The sequence below is a fragment of the Panthera onca genome, chromosome B2 (assembly GCF_046562875.1).
Source record: "Panthera onca isolate mPanOnc1 chromosome B2, mPanOnc1 haplotype 2, whole genome shotgun sequence".
NCBI lineage: Eukaryota > Metazoa > Chordata > Mammalia > Carnivora > Felidae > Panthera > Panthera onca.
In genome coordinates this window covers 28,745,213-28,768,199 of record NC_138343.1, presented here as the reverse complement: position 1 = coordinate 28,768,199, position 22,987 = coordinate 28,745,213, and positions in this window count along the sequence as shown.

Below are 22,987 nucleotides of genomic sequence, written 5' to 3'. Positions count from 1 at the left end.
ATAGATTACATATTATACCACAAATCAAGTCCCAACAAATTCAAGATCGAAGTAATACTATGCATCTTTTCTCACCATAACACTGTGAAACTAAGTCAACCACAAGAAAAAATCTGGAAAGGGCACAAATACATGGAAGTTAAATAACACGGTACTAAAGAACGAAAGACTCAATTAAGATATCAGGAAGAAATTAAAAATTACATGGAAACAAGTGAAAATGGAAACACAACAGTCCAAAATCTTTGAACTGTGGTAAAACCAGTACTAAGAAGGAAGTTTATAGCAATATAGACCTACCTCAAAGAAACAAGAAAAAGTTCAAATAAACAACCTAACTGTACATCTAAAGAAGCTAGTTAGAGAACAACAACAAAACCTAAACCCAGAAGGAAATAATTAGAACAGAAATAAATAATATAGAAACTAAAGAAAACCAATAGAACTGATCAATGAAACCAGGAGCTGGTTCTTTGAAAATATGAACAAATTCAATAAACCTCTAACCAGACTCATTAAAAGACTCAAATAAACAAAGTCATGAATAAAGAGGAGAAATGACAACCAACACCACAGAAAGACAAACAATTACAAGAGAATATTATGAAAAACTATATATTGCTACTTTGGACAACTTAGAAAAAATGGTTAAATTCCCAGAAATATATAACTTACCAAAACTGAAGCAGAAATACACAGAAAATTTGAACAGGCCAATTACCTGCAATGAAATGGAATCATCAAACAAAAAATTTCCAACAAATGAAAGTCCAGGACCAGACAGCTTTATAGGCAAATTCTACCAAACATTTAAAGAAGATCTGATACTTATTCTTCTCAAACTATTCCAAAAATAGAAGAGGAAGAAAGACTTCCAAATTCATTGTATGAAGCCAGAATTATCATATCAAAGCCAGATTTAAAAAAAAAAAAACACCAAAAAAAGAGAAATACAGGCCAATATCTAGCACAGTGCAAAAATCCTCAACAAAATACTAGCGTGCTGAATCCAATAATACATTTGAAAAATCATTCATACGGGGATCTGGGTGGCTCAGTTGGTTAAGCGTCTGACTTCAGCTCTGGTCATGATCTCACGGTTCATGAGTTCAGGCCCCGCATTAAGCTCTGTGCTGACAGCTCAGAGCCTGGAACCTGCTTTGAGTTCTGTGTCTTCCATTCTCTCTGCCACTCCCCTGCTCACACTCTGTCTCTCTCTCTCAAAAATAAATGAACATTTAAAAAATTTAAAAAAAATCATTCACTATTATCAAGTGGGATATCTTTATTCCTGGGATGCAAGGGTCTTTCAATATTCACAAACCAATCAACAAATACATCACACCAATAAGAGGATAAAAACCACATGATTATTTCAATAGATGCAGAAAAAGCATTTGACAAAATACATCCATTCACAAAAAAACTTGGTAAAAAAGATTGTGATTCTCATGTTAATTCCAAAGTGCTTGAACAAGGAGAGGAGGTAATCCACCATTTTATCCTTGTGACAGGTCTTAATCCGTTGTTGTTTTTTTCTTTTGTTATTAGAAGGAGATGAAATATTTTCCTCCTCATTTACTCTAAAAAACAAAGGCTAACAGCCAATAACAACAACAACAATAAAAATACACCTTAAACTTGTATTCAAAGTGCAGTGAGAAAAACTATTTTAACAAAGTTAGCATTTTCCTAGTATTGCCTCATCTCAGGATTTGTGTTTTCCAAAGGCCATCAGCAGTACATTTCTTTGGAGAGATTTAGTAGCCTTTGCTGCAGATTCTCTTCAAATGTATCTCATCCACCCTTGCACTGTGAAATTTTATTTACCAAGAAGTATCCATTTCTTATCTATATTCAGTCTAGAGGATTTGATGACACAGAGATTGTCTAATTTTCTGAATTCTGAATGAATTATCTGAATTCATTCTAAATGCTCCTCACTATTGCATGATTACTAGGACACTAAAGGAAGTCTCTCCATGACCTGAACTCTGGCTTGTGGTTTTACAGGTAACTGTGTACAACCTTGGGATAATTCTAGAAGTCTCTTACATTCTCTTGAAAGCTGTTGTTCTTTTATCTTCATAAAAATAATGCTTGATTACTGATGTCTAAGTTTTTGAATGAGCCTTTCAAATTAATTGCTATCTTTCTCCTTTGGCATATCAAATTCTATATTAAATTTTGCCTTATTTATTTACTTACAAACTTGCTATTTGGAATAATTTCAGACTTGCAGAAATAGCACAAAGGATCCCATATTTCCTAAACCAGGAGTCTGTAAATGTTAATATTTTATTAGACTCATTTATGTTACTGTTTTTAACAAAGCAGTGATCACTAGGGCAGATTACAGAACATGGGTTAATCAAGTGACAGGCAATCAATTAACACTAAAATGTAAAGTGCTAACAAGGCAGCTTTGTTGCTATTTAAAACTCATCTCCATATTTCTTTTTTAAAAAGTGTTCATTTATTTATTTTGAGAGAGAAAGAGAGAGAGAATGAGCTTGGGAGGGGCAGAAAGAGAAAGAGGGAGAGAAGGGATCCCAAGCAGGCTTCACACTGTCAGCACAGAACCAGGTGTGGGGCTCTAACTCACAAACTGTGAGATCATGACTTGAGCTGAAATAGAGTTGGACACTGAACTGACTGAGCCAACCAAGTGCCCTTCATCTCCAACTTTCTTAATAAGTTGATTCTTGTTTTCCTTCTTTGTTTGCTTCTTGAATCCTATTTCTCAAAGTCTTAGAAATATATGTTCTTTTTTATTTAAAAAACATTGAAGGACCTGAAAAAGTCTGTCCTCAATTATATAACTGAAACGAAAGCAAATTTTAGTATTTCAGTCTGGTATAAGCCACCCACAGGAAGCCCAAGGTTTCCCCCCTCCCTTTTTAATTTTTTTTTTCAACATTTTTTATTTATTTTTGGGACAGAGAGAGACAGAGCATGAACGGGGGAGGGGCAGAGAGAGAGGGAGACACAGAATCGGAAACAGGCTCCAGGCTCCGAGCCATCAGCCCAGAGCCTGACGCGGGGCTCGAACTCACGGACCGCGAGATCGTGACCTGGCTGAAGTCGGACGCTTAACCGACTGCGCCACCCAGGCGCCCCTCCCCCCTCCCTTTTTAAAAAGTTTATTTATTTCGAGAGAGGGAGAGGGAGCATGAATGGGGGAGGGGTAGACAGAGAGAGAATCCCAAGCAGGCTCAGCACCGCCAGCAGAGAGCTTGACATGGGACTTGAACCCACAAACCATGAGATCATGATCTGAGCCAAAACCAAGAGTTGGAAGCTCAACCAACAGAGCAACCCAGGCAGGCACCCCCAGGGAAACCCATATTTATCACAGAGTGTCTTCTAGTACTAGGTCAGTCATTATTGCTTCTAATAAAGTGTTCTCTAAATTAAGCCTGATACTAACTTATCAGCATGCATAGCTTAGCTTAGTTAGATATTAAACAAATTAAGTAGATATTTATTTTCTACCTGAGAGTTAACAAAGTAATTGTCACAACAGGTATAATAATAACAAAACTAAAAAAATATTTGGAATGTCATGAAATGTTTATTTTCTGGTTTGAGAGAAATAATAAAGATTATTTCTTTGACACCATAATTACTCTTTCTTTTATTCTTTCTTGTCTATGGACCTTAGTTGCACAGAATTAGATTATTCACAATTATTTGTTCATGACACACTCTCACCTGATCCGTATGTGGGCCTCCTTTATTAATTTACTTGTTTACTTATTTTTAAGAATGTGAAAAACAACCACCATCTACCACCACAAATACAAAAGTCAGTACTTTGACAATAACTTAATTCTAGTGTTCTGGTCCTCTCACATCTTATATCTCTGCCTCTCCTTACCCAACATTTAGGATGGTGGTTACTATTCCTTTTCCTTCCTTTTTAATGTAGATTTTTTTCTTTGTGTATCTTGATTAGCAGGCCTATTAGTTTTAAGTGCTTTCCAGGTCCCACTCAGATAATGCCTTCCACAATCATTGATTTTGAGAGAATGTTTTTACCCAATAAGGTTGGGGTAATCAATTCTCATTTATTCCTATGACTGGCAAGGGCAGAGAAAAATCCCATTTCGCTGGACAGTAAAACCAAGAAGTACTAGCTGTGAGTGGCTTCTCCCCCATTTATTGAGTGGTCTCTGTGACTAGACAAGCCCAGTGATGATCAACTCCAGGAGTTTCCTTTTTGAGAGTTTTCCATATGGCGTATTATGAACGCACACTGAGGCAGTTTTAAATAGGGGAGGCCGACTTTGGGGGTTTTGGAATGTATTACCAATTGAGGTTAATGGAGCCTATTGGTTCAGCTGGAAGGGAATATCACAAGGCAATGGAAAGCATTTGGCTTCAGAGCTGGGAGAGATGAATTGTATTTTCAGTTCTAACTAGCTGTGTGAATTTGGGCAAATGGTTTTTACCTTTCTGGGCCTTTGCTTTCTCTTCTGTACAATAAAGACTTAAACAAAATAATTTCTAATTCAAACCCTTCAGAGGAGTAACCTGGAGAAAGAGTAGTTGAGAAACCTGTTCAAAGTCCACTGTTCTCCTTTCACTCATATAGTTTTAGAGTCAACGTACATTCCATTGAGCTGCTACAATGTGTCAGGGATACAGGAATGAATAAAACAAGTACAATTCCTGGCTTAAGAATTCAGAGTCCTGCCACACCATTAAGTATCATATAATGTATTTTTCAGTCTGTCTTACTAAGTTGAGATCTACTTATGGGCAAGGACGCCATGTTAATACTTAACTGTAAGCAACAGAAGCACACTGGAGCTAACTTAAGCAAAAGGGGAGATTTATTATAAGACCACAGGGATATGGAGTATTTCATGAAAGTCATAAGCAGGGATAATTTGGGGACTCAAAAAGACTAGATACAATAACTCGGGTGTGGAAGGAAACCTAAGAGGTTATCTGTTTCATTTTATCTCCACTTCTCCTTGTCAGTCTGCTTCATTCTTTATTTTTGCAGTAGCTGCTACTTAGCAGAAAACAGCTTTGACATCCACACTGTATTATATGGAGGGAAACAAACTCTTCCTCTCCCATTCTCAATTCCAAATTCCTAGGGAAGAATTGTGATTGACCAATTTTGTGTCAGCCATTCTCCCTCCTTACCCTCAAATCCAATCTATTGTGTCCAAATTGGAGTAGAGTTTAGGAAGTTATGTCATACAAATGTTCTTCCACCATGAAAAGGGGATGGGAGTGTCACATGCTTAGAAATGCCATCCTGATCTCCAGCTCTGACATGTGCACATGATCAATGCTGCTTACTCGTCTCTTGGTGTTAAGCTCTACACAAAATGAGTACTTAGTACATGCTTTTTGAATGAATGCACAAATGAGCATGATTAACTTCAGGTGGAGGTATAGGAAAAGGCTCACCATATGAACCATTTGGCTTTAAGAAGAAACTAAAAGAGGGGGAAACTAAGATGATGGCATAGTAGGCGGACCCTAGGCTTGCCTCTCCCTTGAACACAGCTAGATACCTCTAAAATCAGTTTGAATATTCAATAAATTGACCTGAGGACTGACAGAACAAAGTGAAAAACTATAGGGAGAGAAGAAGCCACTTCAAAGATGGTAGGAAGTGGGAGACATGGTTTGAGGGAGAAACAGATTGTGAGTGCTGCAGAGGGAAGGGAGACCTGGTCCTGGAGAAAGGTAAGAAAGAGTGGAGAGAACAGTGATATACACAAGGAGAACACTTCCCCAAAGGCATTGGCTGGTAAAATGAGAGGAATTGAGTTTCATGAGTTTTTGCAATCAGCAAGTCTCAAACACTGGAATTTGAGATGTTGGCAGGCTTGACTGGGGTAGAGACCTGAAGACACTGCCTTACTCCTGGAGTAGAGGTAGGCAAACAACACTGGAGCAGGCTGCTGATCTGTGGATCATCTAAGTGGCATATGGAGAGACTGCTCATTCTTTTTGGAGTGCATCTGTGGTGTGGCATTGCCTCTCTGGGAACAAAAGAACTGGTGGGTACCATTTCCTTTCCCCATCCCTCAGCATAGGCACAGAAATACCTGGTGAAGGGAGCTAACTGGACCTTTAGCCTGATTGCTCCAAATCCATACCCCTATGCTCTGGCATGACTGTCTTTCTGGATCAAACCAGCCTCAGTCCCAGAATAATGAGTTCCTTTCTCAGAGGACCAGTGCAGGTCCCCAAATTATCAGATCCCTGAGGTTTGAAAATTGAATCAGTAGTCAAAAATCTCCCAAAAAACAAAAGCCCAGAGCCAGATGGCTTCACAGGTGAATTCTGCCAAACATTTAAAGAAAAGTTAATACCTATTCTTCTCATACTATTCTAAAAAATAGAACTAGAAGGAAAACTTTCAAGATAATTCTATGAGGCCAGTATTCCCCTACTACCAAAACCAGAAAAAGACTTCATATAAAGACAACATGATTAACATGGTACAAACATTCTCAACAAAATACTAACGTATCAAATCCGACACTAAAAGAATCATTCACTAAGATCAAATGGGATTTATTCCTGGGTTGCAAGCGTGCTTTAATATTCACAAATCAATCAACATGATACACTGCATTAATAAAAGAAAAGATAAGAACCATATGATCATTTCAATAGATGAAAAAAAAGCAGTTGACAAAGTACAATTACCATTCATGAGAAAAGCTCTCAACAAGGTAGGTTTAGAAGGAACACACCTCAACATAATAAAGGCTATATATGAAAAACCCTCAGCTAATATCATCCTCAATGGGGAAAAACTGAGAAGCTTTTTCTCTATGGTCAGGAACAAGACAAGCTTGTCCACTGGCAACATCATTATTTAACATAGTACTGTAAGTCCTAGCCGCAGAAGGCAGGCAACAAAAAGAAATAAAACGCATCCAAGTCAGCAAGGAAGAAGTCAAACTTTGCTATTTGCAGATGACCCGATACTCTATAAAGAAAACTCAAAAGACTCTACCAAGAAATTTCTAGAACTGATACACAAATTCAATAAAGTCACAGGATACAAAATTGATGTACAGAAATCTGTTGCATTGCTATAAACTAATAATGAATCATCAGAAAGAAAAGTCAAGTAATTGGTCCCATTTACAATTGCACCAAAAACCATAAGATACCTAGGAATAAACCTAACCAAAGAGGTGAAAGGGCTATACGCTGAAAACTATAAAACAGTGATAAAATAAATTGAAGCTTTGTATTTCGATGAAGTCCCAATAGTTTATTTTTGCTTTGTTTCCCTTCCCTCGAGAGACATCATCTAGTAAGAAGTTGCTATGGCCAATGTCAAAGAGGTTACTTACTGCTTGTGTTCTTCTCTAGAATTTTGTGGTTTCCTGTCTTACATGTAGGCTTTTCACCCATTTTGAATTTATTTTTGAGTATCGTGTAATAACATGGTCCAATTTCATTCTTTTGCATGATGCTGTCCAGTTTTCCCACCCCATTTGCTGAACAGGCCATCTTTTTTTCCATCAGATATTCTTTCCTGCTTTGTTGAAGATTAGTTCACCATATAGTTGTGAGTTGATTTCTGGGTTTTCTATTCTCTTCCATTGATCTGTTCCATTGGTTCATAGATCTGTTCCAGATCTATGTCTCTGTTATTGTGCTAGTACCATACTGTCTTGATCACTACAGCTTTGTATTATAACTTGAAGTCTGGAATTGTGATGCCTCCAGCTTTGTGATTCTTTTCCAAGATTGCTTTGGATATTCAAAGTTTTTTGTGATTCCATGTGAATTTCAGAATTGTTTGTTTTAGCACTGTAAAAAATGCTGGTGGTGTTTTGATAGAGACTGCATTAAATGTGTAGATTACTTGGGAAGTACAGACATTTTGACAATATTCATTCTTGCAATGCATGAGCATAAAAAGCTTCACAGTGAAGGCAACAATCAACTAAACTAAAAGGTAACCTTTGGAATGGGAGACGATATTTGCGAATGGCATATCTGATAAAGGGTTAGTATTTAAAAAATATAAAGAGGTTATAAAACTGAACACCCAAAAAAACAAATAATCCAATTAAAAATGGTCAGAACACATGAATAGATATTTTCCAAAGAAAACATACAGATGGCTAACAGATGCACGAAAAGATGCTCAACATTATTCATCATATGGGAAATACAAATCAAAACTACAGTGGACTATCACCTCACACCTGTTAGAATGTCTAAAATTTACAGTACAGGAAACAACAGTTGGCGAGGGTGTGGAGGAAGGGGAACCCTCTTACACTGTTGGCTCCAATGCAAATTGGTGCACTCTTGAAAACACTATGGAGGTTCCTCAAAAAGTTAAAAATAAAATTACCTTTTGAACCATCAATTGCACTAGATACTTACCAAAGGATACAAAAATGCTGATTCGAAGGGATATATGCCTCTTGATATTTATAGCAGCATTATCAACACCAGCCAAAATGAAAAGAGCCCAAATGTCCATCGACTGATGAATGGATAAAGACGATATGGTGTATGTATACAATGAAATATTACCCAGCCATAAAACAGAATGAAATATTGTGATTTGCAATGAAATGGATGGAACTAGAGAGTATTATGCTAAGCAAAATAAGTCAGTCAGAGAAAGACAGATACCATATGATCTCATTCATGTGTGTAATTTATGAAACAAAACAAACTAGCAAAGGGAAAATAAAAGAGAGACAAATTAAGAAAAAGTCTCTTATTTATAGAGGACAAATTGATGGTTACCACGGGGGAGGGGAGTAGGGGGATGGGTTAAATAGGTGATTGGGATTAAGGAGTGCATTTGTCATGATGAGCACAGGATAATGCATGGAATTAAATAAAAAGTAAAATAAATAAAATAAAATAAAATAAAATAAAATAAAATAAAATAAAAATGCAACAGAGATTGCAAATTTACTCCTCTTGGGGATTTCATTCCTATTGCAGAAGGTTTTAATTTTAAAGATAGTTGCCAACATATAAAAGTTGAAAGATTTTATATAACCCAGATTTTTAGCTCCTGTTTATAAACTGGGGGGTCTAATAACCTCAAATCTTCATTCTTCCTAGTCAACTAATGTTTAGCTGACCTTAAGGAACTGCTGCCTCCTCTGACACTTCCCACCATTTGACCTGCTTCATGAATAGTACCAATACCTACACTCTCTCTCTTAAGTCTGTTTTCTCAGTTTCACTCAGTCTTTGTCAAGTGTCATGGATTCTAGGCTTCTTGTGAATAGAGGTGCTCTCCTGTGCACATTTGGCAGTCATGCAAAGACCTGAACACAGGCCTTCAGATGTTGTCAGGACACAAATTTAGCAACATGGCATGTCTTCTTTCATATGGATATTACTCTTCTATTATTTCAACTTTACATCATGTCACTATTTTGTTTTCATTATTGACTTGCTGGGAGCTTTTGGTCAACTAAAATCCTCTAGTTCTCATTTACATCAATGCTGTTGCTTGAGTTCTTCTATATTCATATCTTTTAAAAAATATATATATGCAGAACTAAAAATACTTCTTTTATTTCATCTTGTCAGTTCAAGGCTCTAATTGCAGCCCATCAGAGAGCATTTATAATTCCTTAACCTGTCATCTAATGTATTCCAAGCATCCTGTCTTCTACACATTTGATATAACAAATGATCACTGTAGGTCTATGTACCAGCTGTCAATTAAATATTACTTGAGACCATTCTTCTGGTTGTCACTGATTCGTTAATCAGAATTCTTGAAAATAGCTCTTTAACTTTTTGGAGAATGTTTTGTTTGTACTTAGTGTAATGTGTGTGTGTGTGTGTGAGAGAGAGAGAGAGAGAGAGAGAGAGAGACTGCAAACTTAATTGGCCAATTTTTGTGTAAGGTCCTATGTAGAACAATACATTGTAACTGGATCAAAAACAAGTAAACTATGAGTTTAAATTATACCGCTAAATTCTTGTGTTAAAGATTCAACAAAAGGAAAGTAAAGAATTAAATGTTGTGCTTTCTCCAAGGCCATTCTTAGGTTCAATGTTTCATTAAAAAGACTCATGGAATTTGGCAAAGTTGTTGTAGTTATGACTACAATTTATTATAGCAAAAGGATACAGATTAAAACCAGCAACTGAAAAAGACACATAGAGCAGAATGCAAGAGACCAGACACAAGCTTTCAGGTGTCCCCTTCCAGGGCATTCTTATTGATAGCACTTAATTCTCCAAGCAGTGATGTGTGAGAACATGCAGAAAGTATTGCCAACTAGGGAAACTCACCCAACCCTTGATGTCTAGCGTTATGTAGACATGGCCAACTGCCCACATGGCTGACTTTGGTCTCCAGTCCCTCCAGAGTTCAAGCTGATACCATATGGCCTAAGCCCCCCACCATAAAATCAGGATATTAGTGTAAATGATCTGGTGTGGCCTCAGGTAAACTCTTTACTGACAGGATGTTCCAAAGGCTTAATTGTTATCTCCTAGGAACCTGGCAAAGACGTGAACTTCCTTTAAAAAATAGTCTGGATGACCTAGAACTGTTAATTTAACCTTTTACTTTAGAGAGTAGTCTCTATTTCAACAATTTCAGTTTGATCCATTTTTATTTAATTAAAAATTAATATACTCAAAATTCAAAAGATACAAAATGGTATACAATGAGAAGTATTTCTCTCATCTTTATCCCTAGCTACTTCAGTTCCCCTCCCCAAAGCAATATGTTCTCAAATTCTTGTGTGTAATCCCAGAGATACTTTAGATGTTTATACACATATGAGGAAATATGTATTATGTGTGGTCTTCCCTTCTTTTTTTTACACATAAGTTAGCATACTACTCACATTTCTTTACTTTTATTTTTTCACTTAACATTATTTCTTCGTAACCCTTATCAACTTTCTTGCTCTTTATTACGGCTACATAGTGTTATAGTATACATGTGTGTGCACACATACATACCATAGTTATTTAAGCATTCCTTAACTAATGGGCATTTATATTGTTTCTAAATCCTATGCTGAAATAAATATTATTTCAATAAATAACTTTATACATATATTATATAACACCCATATATATATATATATATAAATATATATATATCACAACATATATATAATTATATATAAATTAAATTATATAATTTGTCTCTAGGATAAATTCTAGAAGTGGAATTGTTGGGTCAGAGGGTACATGCATTTGGAGTGTGGGAAGTGTTACCAAATATCCCTCCAGAGTTGTTTTACCAATTTACATTCCCATCAGCAGTATAGAAAATTGCTTTCTTCTCCACAGTCTGTCTATTTTAAGACTTGGTGATTTTGTCAGTTCAGAGAATAAATTTTAGTGAAGTCTTATAAAATCTTGATAAGAGTTTAATTATCTTAAATGTTAAAACAGAATTCTGTTTCTTAGCTTGCTCAATTTCCAGATAAACTACTTTTTTTCCCTTTTTTTGACCTTTTCCTCAATTTTGTGCCTTAAACACAAAAGTAGCATTTGAACTTTGTTGAACACTATGTCTTGGCCTTAAGTTCTGATGTGACACCTACTTACAACCTTTGAGTTCTTTCTCTTCTCCCATTTTTCCTTCATCTTTTTATCATCACTGTACCTGCTAAATACTCTGAACTAAGTTCTGGTCTCTCTTAAAAAGATAGGTAAGTTCTACATCATCATTTATTCCACTTTTTTTTTTTACATTTCTGAGCATCCTTGCTTTGCATGGCACTCTACAAAGTGTCAGTTAACATTTAAGTTCATTATGTATTCTTTCTTCACATGGCATACACAAAGGATGCAGCACAACCAGAATTTCAAAGGCTTTCTTATCCAGGGCTTAGGGGAAACTCTTCATGTGACTGTATACCTTTGTACTAGCTCCAGGAATTCTGACTTTCCCTAAAGGTTGCAAAATATTTGCCATTATGCATTTTCTTTCTTAAGAAAAGCTCTCCTGCCCCAGTGCATTTTAGCAGAATTGAGATATATCTTTTCTGAATATTATTTGTCATCAGAAACATTGGCCACATAGGGCAGTGGAAGGAAGCTATAAGAGTAAGCAGGGACTGGGAGATAGTTTGGAAGTGTTCTAAGGCTTTCTATCCACCTAGTACATCCAGGAGTAATGGGAGTAGTGTTAAAGTAATGTGTCTCATCATCAACTGTGAAGCAGATAGAGAAGGAAAAGGAAGAAGATAAAGAAAGCTCTCATACCTCTATGTAAATCTTGGTCCAGTTCCTAGAACTTCAGTTCAGTTCCTAGAACTTCTGGTAAAGTTAGTTTGATCTGCCAATGACACAGAAGACAAGAATCACATGTTTGAGATCTCTAGTACAAATAGCAGCTGAGATTGGTGAGTGGAAAAATAACACAGATTACTCACTATGTTTTTTATTTTAAGGCCACTGCTTCTTCTGATTTTTTGAATTATGGAAAAATATATATAACATGAAATTTATCATTGTAAATAATTTGAGATGTATAATTGAGTTATATTGGTTACATTTACAACATTGTACCACCATTATCACTATTTCCAAAACTTTTTCATCACCCCAAACAGAAATTTTATAACCAATAAGCAAGAACTCCCGTTGCCCCCAACCCTTGCTTAGCTCTTAATAACCTCTAATTTACTTTATCTGCCCCTATATATTTGCCTATACTAGATACTTCAAATAAGAAGACATAAAATTTTTGTCCTTTTGTGTCTGGCTTATTGTAGTTAACATATTATTTTCAAAGTTCATTCCTGTTGTAGTGCTTATCAAATTCTCCTTCCATTTAATTGTCAAATAGTAGTCCATTGTATTTACATACCACATTTTTATGTATCCATTCATCTGTTGGTGGATATTTGAGTGTTTTTCACCTTTTGGCTATTGTGAATAATGCTATAATAAACATAGGCATAAAGCATCTGTTTTAGTTCCGGTTTTTAATTCTTTGGGGTATATACCTTGGAGTGGAATTCCTGGGTAATGTGGTAATTTTCTGTTTAACTTTTTGAGGAACTATCAAACTGCTTTCAACAATGGCTGAACCATTTTAAGTTCCCATCAGCAGTGTACAAGTGTTCTAATTTCTCTATATTCTTGTCAACACTTATTATTTTCTATTTTTTAGAATTATAGTCATCCTGGTAAGTGTAAAGTCATATTTTTTTATTTTGATTTGAGTTTTTCTAATGGTTAATAATGTTGAGAATCTTTCCATGTGCTTGTTGGCCATTTGTATATCTTTCTTGGAGAAAGGTCTATTCAAGTCCTTCTCCCATTTTATTGAGTTGTCTTTGTTGTTGAGTTGTAGAAGTTCTTTATATATATACCTTATCAACTATATGATTTGCAAATATTTTCTCCCATTCAAGAGGTTGTCTTTTATTTTCTTGATAATGTCTTTTGATGAGTTAACTTTTATATATGATATAAGGTAGGGGTTCAATTTTATTCTTTTGCATATGGAAATTCATTTGCCCTGCACTATTTGTTGAAGACATTATTCCTTCCCTAGTGAATGAACTTAGTACTCAGGTCAAAAGTCAGTGTTCATAGGTATATGGGTTTACTTCTGGACCCTCAATTTTATTCCATTTGTTATGTGTATCCCTATGCCAGTACCACATTGTTTCGATTATGATAGTTTTGCAGTAAGTTTTGAAATCAGGAAGTATGAGTTTTCCAACTTTGTTTTACTTTTCAAGATTGTTTTGTCTATTCAGGGATACTTGGAATACTCTTTGAGGATCAACTTTTCCATTTTCTCAGTAAAGGTTGTTGGAATTTGAAAGTGACTTTACTGCATCTGTAGATGGTTACTGGTAGTACTAACATTTTAACAATATTAAGTCTTCTATACATAAATATGGAGTGTCTTTCCACTTATTTCTGTTTTCTTTAATTTCTTTCAGCAATATGTTATAGTTTTCAGTGTAATGTCTATCATCTATTTGAGGTGGGAGTTATTACTAAAAGCAGGAAAAGGTGCATCAGGCCAAGTTTCCATAATGGGGGGTTAAGGACATAAGCCCAATAGAGGGAGGCAGAACTTACAGGAAAGATAAAAAGAAAAATTATACCCACTGTCACTGAGTTGGTGTTAATCACGGATAACATGGCCAAAAAACATGTTTTCAGGAGTAGAGGATTTACCCATCTGTTGTAAAACTTCCTCCGCTTTTGTGGTGGTCTTCTTCAAATTCCCCCCTTCCCTTGCCCATATCAGGAACTTCACTTGTTAAGAGCCGGGCAGGTGCATCATTTTTGGTTGCTTTTCCTCGAGGTGCAAGTGATTCATCTGAGGCATCAGATTCTGTCCGTGCCAGGCCATGAAAAGGCTTGATGTATCTTGCTGGAGTCCACGCTGGCCCTTCCTGAGTGGAGACACAAGTATAACCTCGCCCCCATGTTATAAGTTCTAATGGTCCCTTCAATACCTTTGTTTCTGGATCCCTCCACAACACTAAAACAGGAGATTCATTAGCAGTATGTTCAAATTTTTTTTTCAGCTGCTGATTTAAAAAAGGAATCCAAATTAAATAGATTCAATATAAGGACTGTATCAATTCGGATAGTTTTTAATTTTTTAATCTAATTGCTTGGTTAGAAATGCCAGTACAATGTTGAAGTAGGAGTAAAAATGGGCATCCTTGTCTTGTTTCTTATCTTAGGCAGAAAGTTTTCAGTCTTTCACAATTAAGTATGATGTTAGCTGGAAATTTTTCATAAATTCCCTTTATCATGTTCAGGAAGTCCTCTTCTGTTCCTAGTTTCTGAATGTTTCTTTTTTTAAACATGGAAGGATGTTGAATTTTGTCAAATGCCTTTTCTACATCAATCTAACTGATCATATGGGTTCTTTCACCCTAATTCCTTCTTTAAAGTAATCAATCTATTACATTGATCCATTTTCTTATTTTGAACCATCTTTGCAATTCCAGGCATAAATACCACATGGTCATGGTATATTATAATTTTAGTATGTCATAGGATTTTGTTTGCTATATCTTGTTGAGGATTTTTTCATCTATATTTATAAAGAGATGTTGGTTTGTAATTTTCTTTTCTTGTGACATCTTCTGACTTTGATATCAGGGTAATGCTGGCTCTATAAGAATGAGTTAGGAAGTATTCTCTCCTGTTTTTTTTTTTTTTTTGGAAGACTTTATGAAACATTGTTGTTCACTTGTTGTTTGGGAGAACTCAACAGTGAAGCCATCTGGTCCTGGACATTTCTTTGTTAGAAGGGTTTTTGATTACTGATTCAATCTCTTTACTTGTTACAGATCATTTTAGATTTTATATTTCTTTTTCTTTTAGTTTAATAATTTTTGTTTTCTTAGGAATTTGTCCACATCATTAGGTTATATAATTTGATGGTTATAATTATTCATAGTATTATCTTATACTCTTTTTATTTTTGTGAAATCTGTACCTTCTTTTTTCTTTGTCAGTATAGCTAAAATTTTGTGAATTTTGTTATCTTTTCAAAAAACTAACTTTTGGCTTTATTGATTTTCTATTTTTCTTTTTGATTTCACTCATCTCCATTCTAACTTTTATTATTTTCTTCCTTTAATTTTGCCTAAGGAAGTTTAGTTTTCTCTTTTTATAGATCCTTCTGATGTAAAGTTAGGTTATTAAATTTGAATTCTTTTAAATGTAGCTATTTACAGCTACATGTTTCCCTTTGAGCATTGTTCTTGCTATATCCCACGAGTTTTGGTATGTTGTTTTTTCTTTTATTCACCTCTAAATATTTTCTAATTTTCTTTGTGATTCTTCTTTGACCCATTGCTTAAGAGTATTTTAATTTCCACATATCTGATTTTTCTAGTTTTTCTTTCTTTCTTTCTTTCTTTCTTTCTTTTTTGTTTTTTCGCTTGTTTCTAGTTTATTTCTTTGAGATTGGAGATGATACTCTGCATTATTTTAATTTTTAAAAATTTATTAAGACTTATTTTGTGGCCTAATGTATAGTCCATCCTGGGAAATGTTCCATGTGCACTTGAGAAGAATGCAAATTCTAATGTTGCGTGGGGTGTTCTATATATGCATATTAGATCTAGTTGGTTATAATGTTGTTTGAATTATCTATTTATATTCATATTAATATTCTTTCTCTATGTTCTATCCATTATTTAAAATGGTATGTTGAAGTATTCAACTATTATTATGGAACTACTTCTCCCTTCAATTCTGTCAATGTTTGCTCCAGTGCTGTTACATTGCCTGATTTAATTCTCAGACTCCATACATATTCTACACCTCCTTCTGTATTTTCCTTTCTGTCTCTCTGGATTAAGCCATATAGTTTCTCTCTGGTCAATTTAATTTCCCCTTCTTTTTCCCTACCTCCTTCTTTACTTTCCTTATTCTCTCTCTGGATTAAGTTTTATAGTTTCTGTGTCTGGTCAATTCTACTTTCTTTTCTGTCTCCCCACCTACTTTTTTGTTTTCTCTCTTTCTGGATTAAGCCTTATAGTTGCTCTGTCTGGTCAATTTTTATTTTTTTATTTTTCCCCACCCCTGTCATTTCTCTCTTTGTATGTGCTCTTTCATCAGCACTACCTCCACCCTGTTGTTTACTTGTAGCTGGTGTTTATGTTTTTTTGTTTTTGTTTTTGTTTGTTTGTGTGTTGCTTGTTTTCCTTTCCAGGGCTACTTCAATGTACAAATCAAAGCACACCTGGTAGAGGGTCTAAAGCATTACTACAAGTAAGGAGATAAAGTAACCAAAGTCACAATAACAGAGAGCAAGTAACACTCCCAAAACCACCTCCTGAAGGGCCAGGCCCTGGACAATGTATGACCCCTCTTTAATACAGTAGTGCTCACAGGTACAGGCTACATAGCAAGCTTTGAAAACACACAAGGGACAGAAAATTAGTCAAAATGATGAAACAGAAGAATTCTCAAAAGAAATTCCAGGAAGAAATAACAGGTAAATAATTGATCAAACAGATATAAACAATATAACTGAACAAGAATTTACAATCATAGTCATAAGATTAATCACTGGGCTTGAAAAAAGCATAGAAGACAGCAGAGGATCTATTGTTGCAGAGATCAAGGAACTAAAAAATAGTCATGATGAACTAAAAAAAATGCTATAAATGAGGTGAAAAATAAACTAGAGGCAGTGACAGTGAGAATTGAGGCAGAGGGGAGAATAGGTGAAATACAGATAAATTTATGGAAAAAGATGAAGCTGAGAAAAATAGAGATAAAAACATTCTGGATCATGAGGGAAGAATTAGAGAACTAAGTGATTCAATGAAAGGGAACAATATCCATATCATAGGAGTTCCAAAAGAAGAAGAAAGAGAAAGGGGCTGAAGATGTGTTTGAACAAATCATAGCTGATAACTTCCCCAATCTGGGGAAGGAAACAGACATTGAAATCCAAGAGGCAAAGAAAACTCCCTTCAGACATAACTTGAATAGATCTTCTGCATGACATATCAAACTGGCAAAATACAAAGATAAAGAGAGAATTCTGAAAGCAGCCAGGGATAAACGGGCCTTAAACTACAAGGTAGACACATAATGATAGTAGCAGATCTATCTACTGAAACTTGGCAGGCCAGAAAAGAGTGGCAGGAAATTTTCAATGTGCTGGATAGGAAAAATATTCAGCCAATAATCCTTTATCCAGCAAGCCTGTAAGAATAGAAGGAGAAAGAAAGTTTTACCCAAACAAAAACTGAAAGAATTCATCACCACTAAACCAGCCCTACAAGAGATCCTAAGGGGAACTCTGTGAGTGGAATGTTGCAAAGTCCACAAATGAATGGAGACATCACTACAAGCAGGAAACCTACAGATAACACAATGACTCTAAACCCATATCTTTCAATAATAATACTGAATGTAACGGACTAAATGTTCCAACCAAAAGACATAGGGTATCATAATGGGTAAAAAACAAGACCCATCTATTTGCTGTCTACAAGAGACCCATTTTGGACCTGAGGACACCTTCAGATTGAAAGTGAGGAGATGGAGAATCATCTATCATGCTACTGGAAGTCCAAAGAAAGCTGGCATAGTCACATTCATATCAGACAAACTAGATTTTAAACTGAAGCCTGTAACAAGAAATGGAAAAGGACATTATATCATAATTATTGGGTCTATCCATCGAGAAGAGCTAATAATTATATGCATTTATGCACTGAATTCGGAAGCACCCAAACATATAAAACAATCACAAACATAAACAATCTTATTGGTAAGAATGTGATCATTGCAGGGGACTTTAATACTCCACTTACAACAATGGACAGATAATCTAGACAGAAAATAAAATAAGCAGAAACATAGACAGAAAATAAAGAAACAAGGACCCTAAATGATGCACTGGACCAGGTGGACCTGACAGATATATTTAGAACTTTTCTTCCTAAAGCAGCAGAATACACATTCTTCTGAAATGCATATGGAACATTCTCCAATATAGATCACATACTGGGTCAGAAAACAGCCTGCAATAATATAAAATAATTGAGATCATACCATGAACACTTTCAGACCACAATGCTATGAAACTTGAAATCAACCACAGGAATAAGGCTGCAAAACCTCCAAAAGCATGGAGGCTAAAGAACATCTACTAAGAAGCAAATGGGTCAAGCAGGTAATTAAAGAAGAAATTAAAACTTCTATGGGAATGAACAAAAATGAAAACACAAGAATTCAAACCCTTTGGGATACAACAAAGGCAATCCTAAGAGGAAAATAGATTGCAATCCAGGCCTATCTAAAGAAACAAGAAAAATCCCAAATACAAAATCTAACAGCACACTGAAAGGAAGTAGAAGCAGAACGGCAAAGAAACCCCCAAACCCAGCAGAAGAAGAGAAATAAAGATCAGAGCAGAAATAAACAATATAGAATCCAAAAAATCAATAGAATGGACAATTAAACTAAGAGTTGTTTTTTTGAAAAGATAAAAAAAATTGATAACCTCCTAGCCAGACTTCTCAAAAAGAAAAGAGAGAGGACCCAAATAGATAAAATCACAAATGAAGATGAATTTGTCACAACTAATCCTTCAGAAATACAAGCAATTATCAGAGAATACTATGAAAAATTATATGCCAAGAAACTGGACAACCTGGAAGAAATGGAAAAATTCCTAGAAACATATAAACTACCAAAACTGAAACAGGAATAAATAGAAAATTTGAATGGACTGACAAGTAGTGAAGAAATTGAATCAGTTATCAAAAATCTCCCAACAAATAAGTCATGGGACAGATGGCTTCCCAGGGGAATTCTACCAGACATTTAAAGCAGAGTTAATACCTATCCTTCTCAAGCTGTTTCAAAAAATAGAAATGGAAGGAAAACTTCCAGACTCATTCTATGAAGCCAGCATGACCTTGATTCCCAAACCAGAGACCCCACAAAAAAGAAGGATTACAAGCCAATATCCCTGATGAATATGGATGCAAAAGTTCTCAACAACATACTAGAAAACCAAATTCAACAATATATTAAAAAGATTATTTACCTGATTTGTTCGTTTTAGCTACTCTGACTGGTGTGAGGTGATATCTGAGTGTCGTTTTGATTTGTATTTCCCTGATGAGAAGTGACATTGAGCATTTTTCATGTGCCTGTTGGCCATCTGAATGTCTTCTTCAGAGAAGTGTCTATTCATGCTTTCTGCCAATTTCTTCACTGGATTATTTGTTTTTTGGGTGTGGAGTTTGGTGAGTTCTTTATAGATTTTGGATACTAGCCCTTTGTCTGATATGTCATTTGCAAATATCTTCTCCCATTCTGTCGGTTGCCTTTTAGTTTCACTCTTATGTGGATCCTGAGAAACTTAACAGAAGACCATGGAGGAGGGGAAGGAAAAAATTAGAGAGGGAGGGAGCCAAACCATAAGAGACTATTAAAAACTAAGAATAAACTGAGGGTTGATAGGGGGGGTTGGGAGGGTGGGGAAAGTGGGTGATGAGCATTGAGGAGGGCACCTGTAGAGATGAGCAGTGAGTGTTGTAAGGAAACAAATTTGACAATAAATTTCATATTAAAAAAAAAGAAAAAAGAATTATTTACCATGATCAAGTAGGATTCATTCCTGGACTACAGGGCTGGTTCAATATCCACAAATCAATGTGACACATCACATTAATAAAAGAAAGGATAAGAACCATATGATCCTGTCAATAGATGCAGAAAAAGCATTTGACAAAATACAGCATCTTTTCTTAATAAAAACTCTTAAGAAAGTCAGTATAGAAGGAACATACTTAAACATCATAAAAGCCATATATGAAAGGCCCACAGCTAATACCATCCTCAGTGGGGAAAAAATGAGACCTTCCCCCCTGAGATCAGGAACACAACAGGGATGTCCACCCTCACCACTGTTGTTTAACATAGTGTTGGAAGTCCTAGACTCAACAATCAGACAACAAAATGAAGTAAAAGGCATCCAAATTGACAAAGAAGAAGTAAAACTTTCACTTTTTGCAGACAACCTGATACTTTACTTGGAAAACCTGAAAGACTCCACCAAAAGGCTACTAGAACTGATACATGAATTCGGGAAAGTTGCAGGGTACAAAATCAGTGTACATAAATCAGTTACATTTTTATCCACTAATAATGAAGCAACAGAAAGAGAAATCAAGAAACTGGTTCCATTTACAACTGCACCAAAACCATAAAATACCTAGGAACAAACCTAACCAAAGATGTAAAAGATCAGTGTGCTGAAAAGTGTAGAAAGCTTATGAAGGAAATTGAAAAAGACACAAAGAAATGGAAAAATATTCCATGCTTATGGATTGGAAAAATAAATACTGTTAAAATGTCAATACTACCCAAAGCAATCTACGCTTTCTATGTAGTCCCAATCAAAATTGTACTGGCATTCTTCTCAAAGCTAGAACAGATTAGCGTAAAGTTTGTATGGAACCACAAAACACCTAGAATAGCCAAAGTAATAATGAAGAAGAACACCAAAGCGGGAGTCATCACAATCCCAGACTTTAGCCTTTATTACAAAGCTGTAATCATCAAGACAGTATGGTATTGGCACAAAAACAGACACTCAGATCAATGGAATAGAATAGACAACCCAGAATTGAACCCGCAAATGTATGGCCAACCAATCTTTGACAAAGCAGGAAAGAATATCCAATGGAAAAAAGACAATCTCTTTAGCAAATGGTGCTAGAAGAGCTGGACAGCAACATGCAGAAGAATGAAACTAGACCACTTTCTTACACCATACACAAAAATAAACTCAAAATGGATGAAAGACATAAATGTGAGACAGGAAACCATCAAAACCCTAGAGGAGAAAGCAGGCAACAATCTCTTTGACCTCAGCTACAGCAATTTGTTTCTCAACACATCTCCAAGGGCAAGGGAATTAAAAGCAAAATGAACCATTGGGACCTCATCAAAATAAAAAGCTCCTGCACTACAAAGGAAACAATCAACAAAACTAAAAGGCAACCGATGGAATGGGAAAAGATGTGCAAATGACATGTCTGATAAAAGGTTAGTATCCAAAATCTATGAAGAACTTCTCAAACTCAACACCTAAAAAAAAAATAATCCAGTGAAGAAATGGGTGGAAGACATGAGTAGACAAATTTTCAAAGAAGACATCCAGATGACCAACAGACACATGAAAATATGCTCAATGTCACTCATCATGAGGGAAATACGAATCAAAACCACACTGAGATACCACCTCACACCAGTCAGAGTGGCTAAAATGAACACATCAGCTCTTGCACTGTTTGTGGGAATGAAAACTGGTGCAGCTGCTCTGGAAAACAGTGTGGAGTTTCCTCAAAAAAATGGAACTACCCTACGACCCAGCAATAGAACTACTAAGAATTTGCCCAGGGGATACAGGAGTGCTAATGCATATGGGCACATGCACCCCAATGTTTATAGCAGCACTTTCAACAATAGCCAAATTATGGAAAGAGCCTAAATGTCCATCAACTGATGAATGAATAAAGAAGATATATATATATATATATATATATATATATATATATATATATGCTTATATCTACAATGGAATACTACTTGGCAACCAGAAAGAATGAAATCATGCCATTTGCAGCAATGTGGATGGAACTGGAAGGTATTATGCTGAGTGAAATAAGTCAGTCAGAGGACAGATATATGTTTTCACTCATATATGCATTTTGAGATACTTAACAGAAGACCATGGCGGAAGGGAAGGGGAAAATATAGTTATAAACAGAAAGGGAGGGAGGCAAACCACAAAAGACTCTTTTTTTTTTTAATTTTTTTTTTCAACGTTTTTTATTTATTTTTTTTGGGACAGAGAGAGACAGAGCATGAACGGGGGAGGGGCAGAGAGAGGGAGACACAGAATTGGAAACAGGCTCCAGGCTCCCAGCCATCAGCCCAGAGCCTGACGCAGGGCTGGAACTCACAGACCGCGAGATCGTGACCTGGCTGAAGTCGGTCGCTTAACCGACTGCGCCACCCAGGCGCCCCCACAAAAGACTCTTAAATACAGAGAACAAACAGGGTTGAGGGGGGGCGGGGGAGAGGGAGAGTGAAAATGGGTGATGGGCATTGAGGAGGGCACTTGCTGGGATGAACACTGGGTATTGTATTATAGATCAATTTGACAATAATTTATATTTAAAAAAGACTTGTGTCTGGAATATATAAAGAATTCCCAAAGCCCAATAAAAAAGCAACACTTCCATTAAAATGGTCCATTTTTATAGATATTTCAACAATGAAAGTTATACTGATGACAAATAAGTGAAGAAAAATGTATTCAACATCATATGTCAGTAAGGAATGAAATACCACTTTCCACCTACAAGAATATCTAAAATTATACAGACTGACCAGGCTTGGTGTTGGATTTGGAAAAACTGGAACTCATATACTTCTGGTGTGGACATAAGTTGAACATATTCAAAATGATCAAGCCATGTTCATACAAATACTTGTA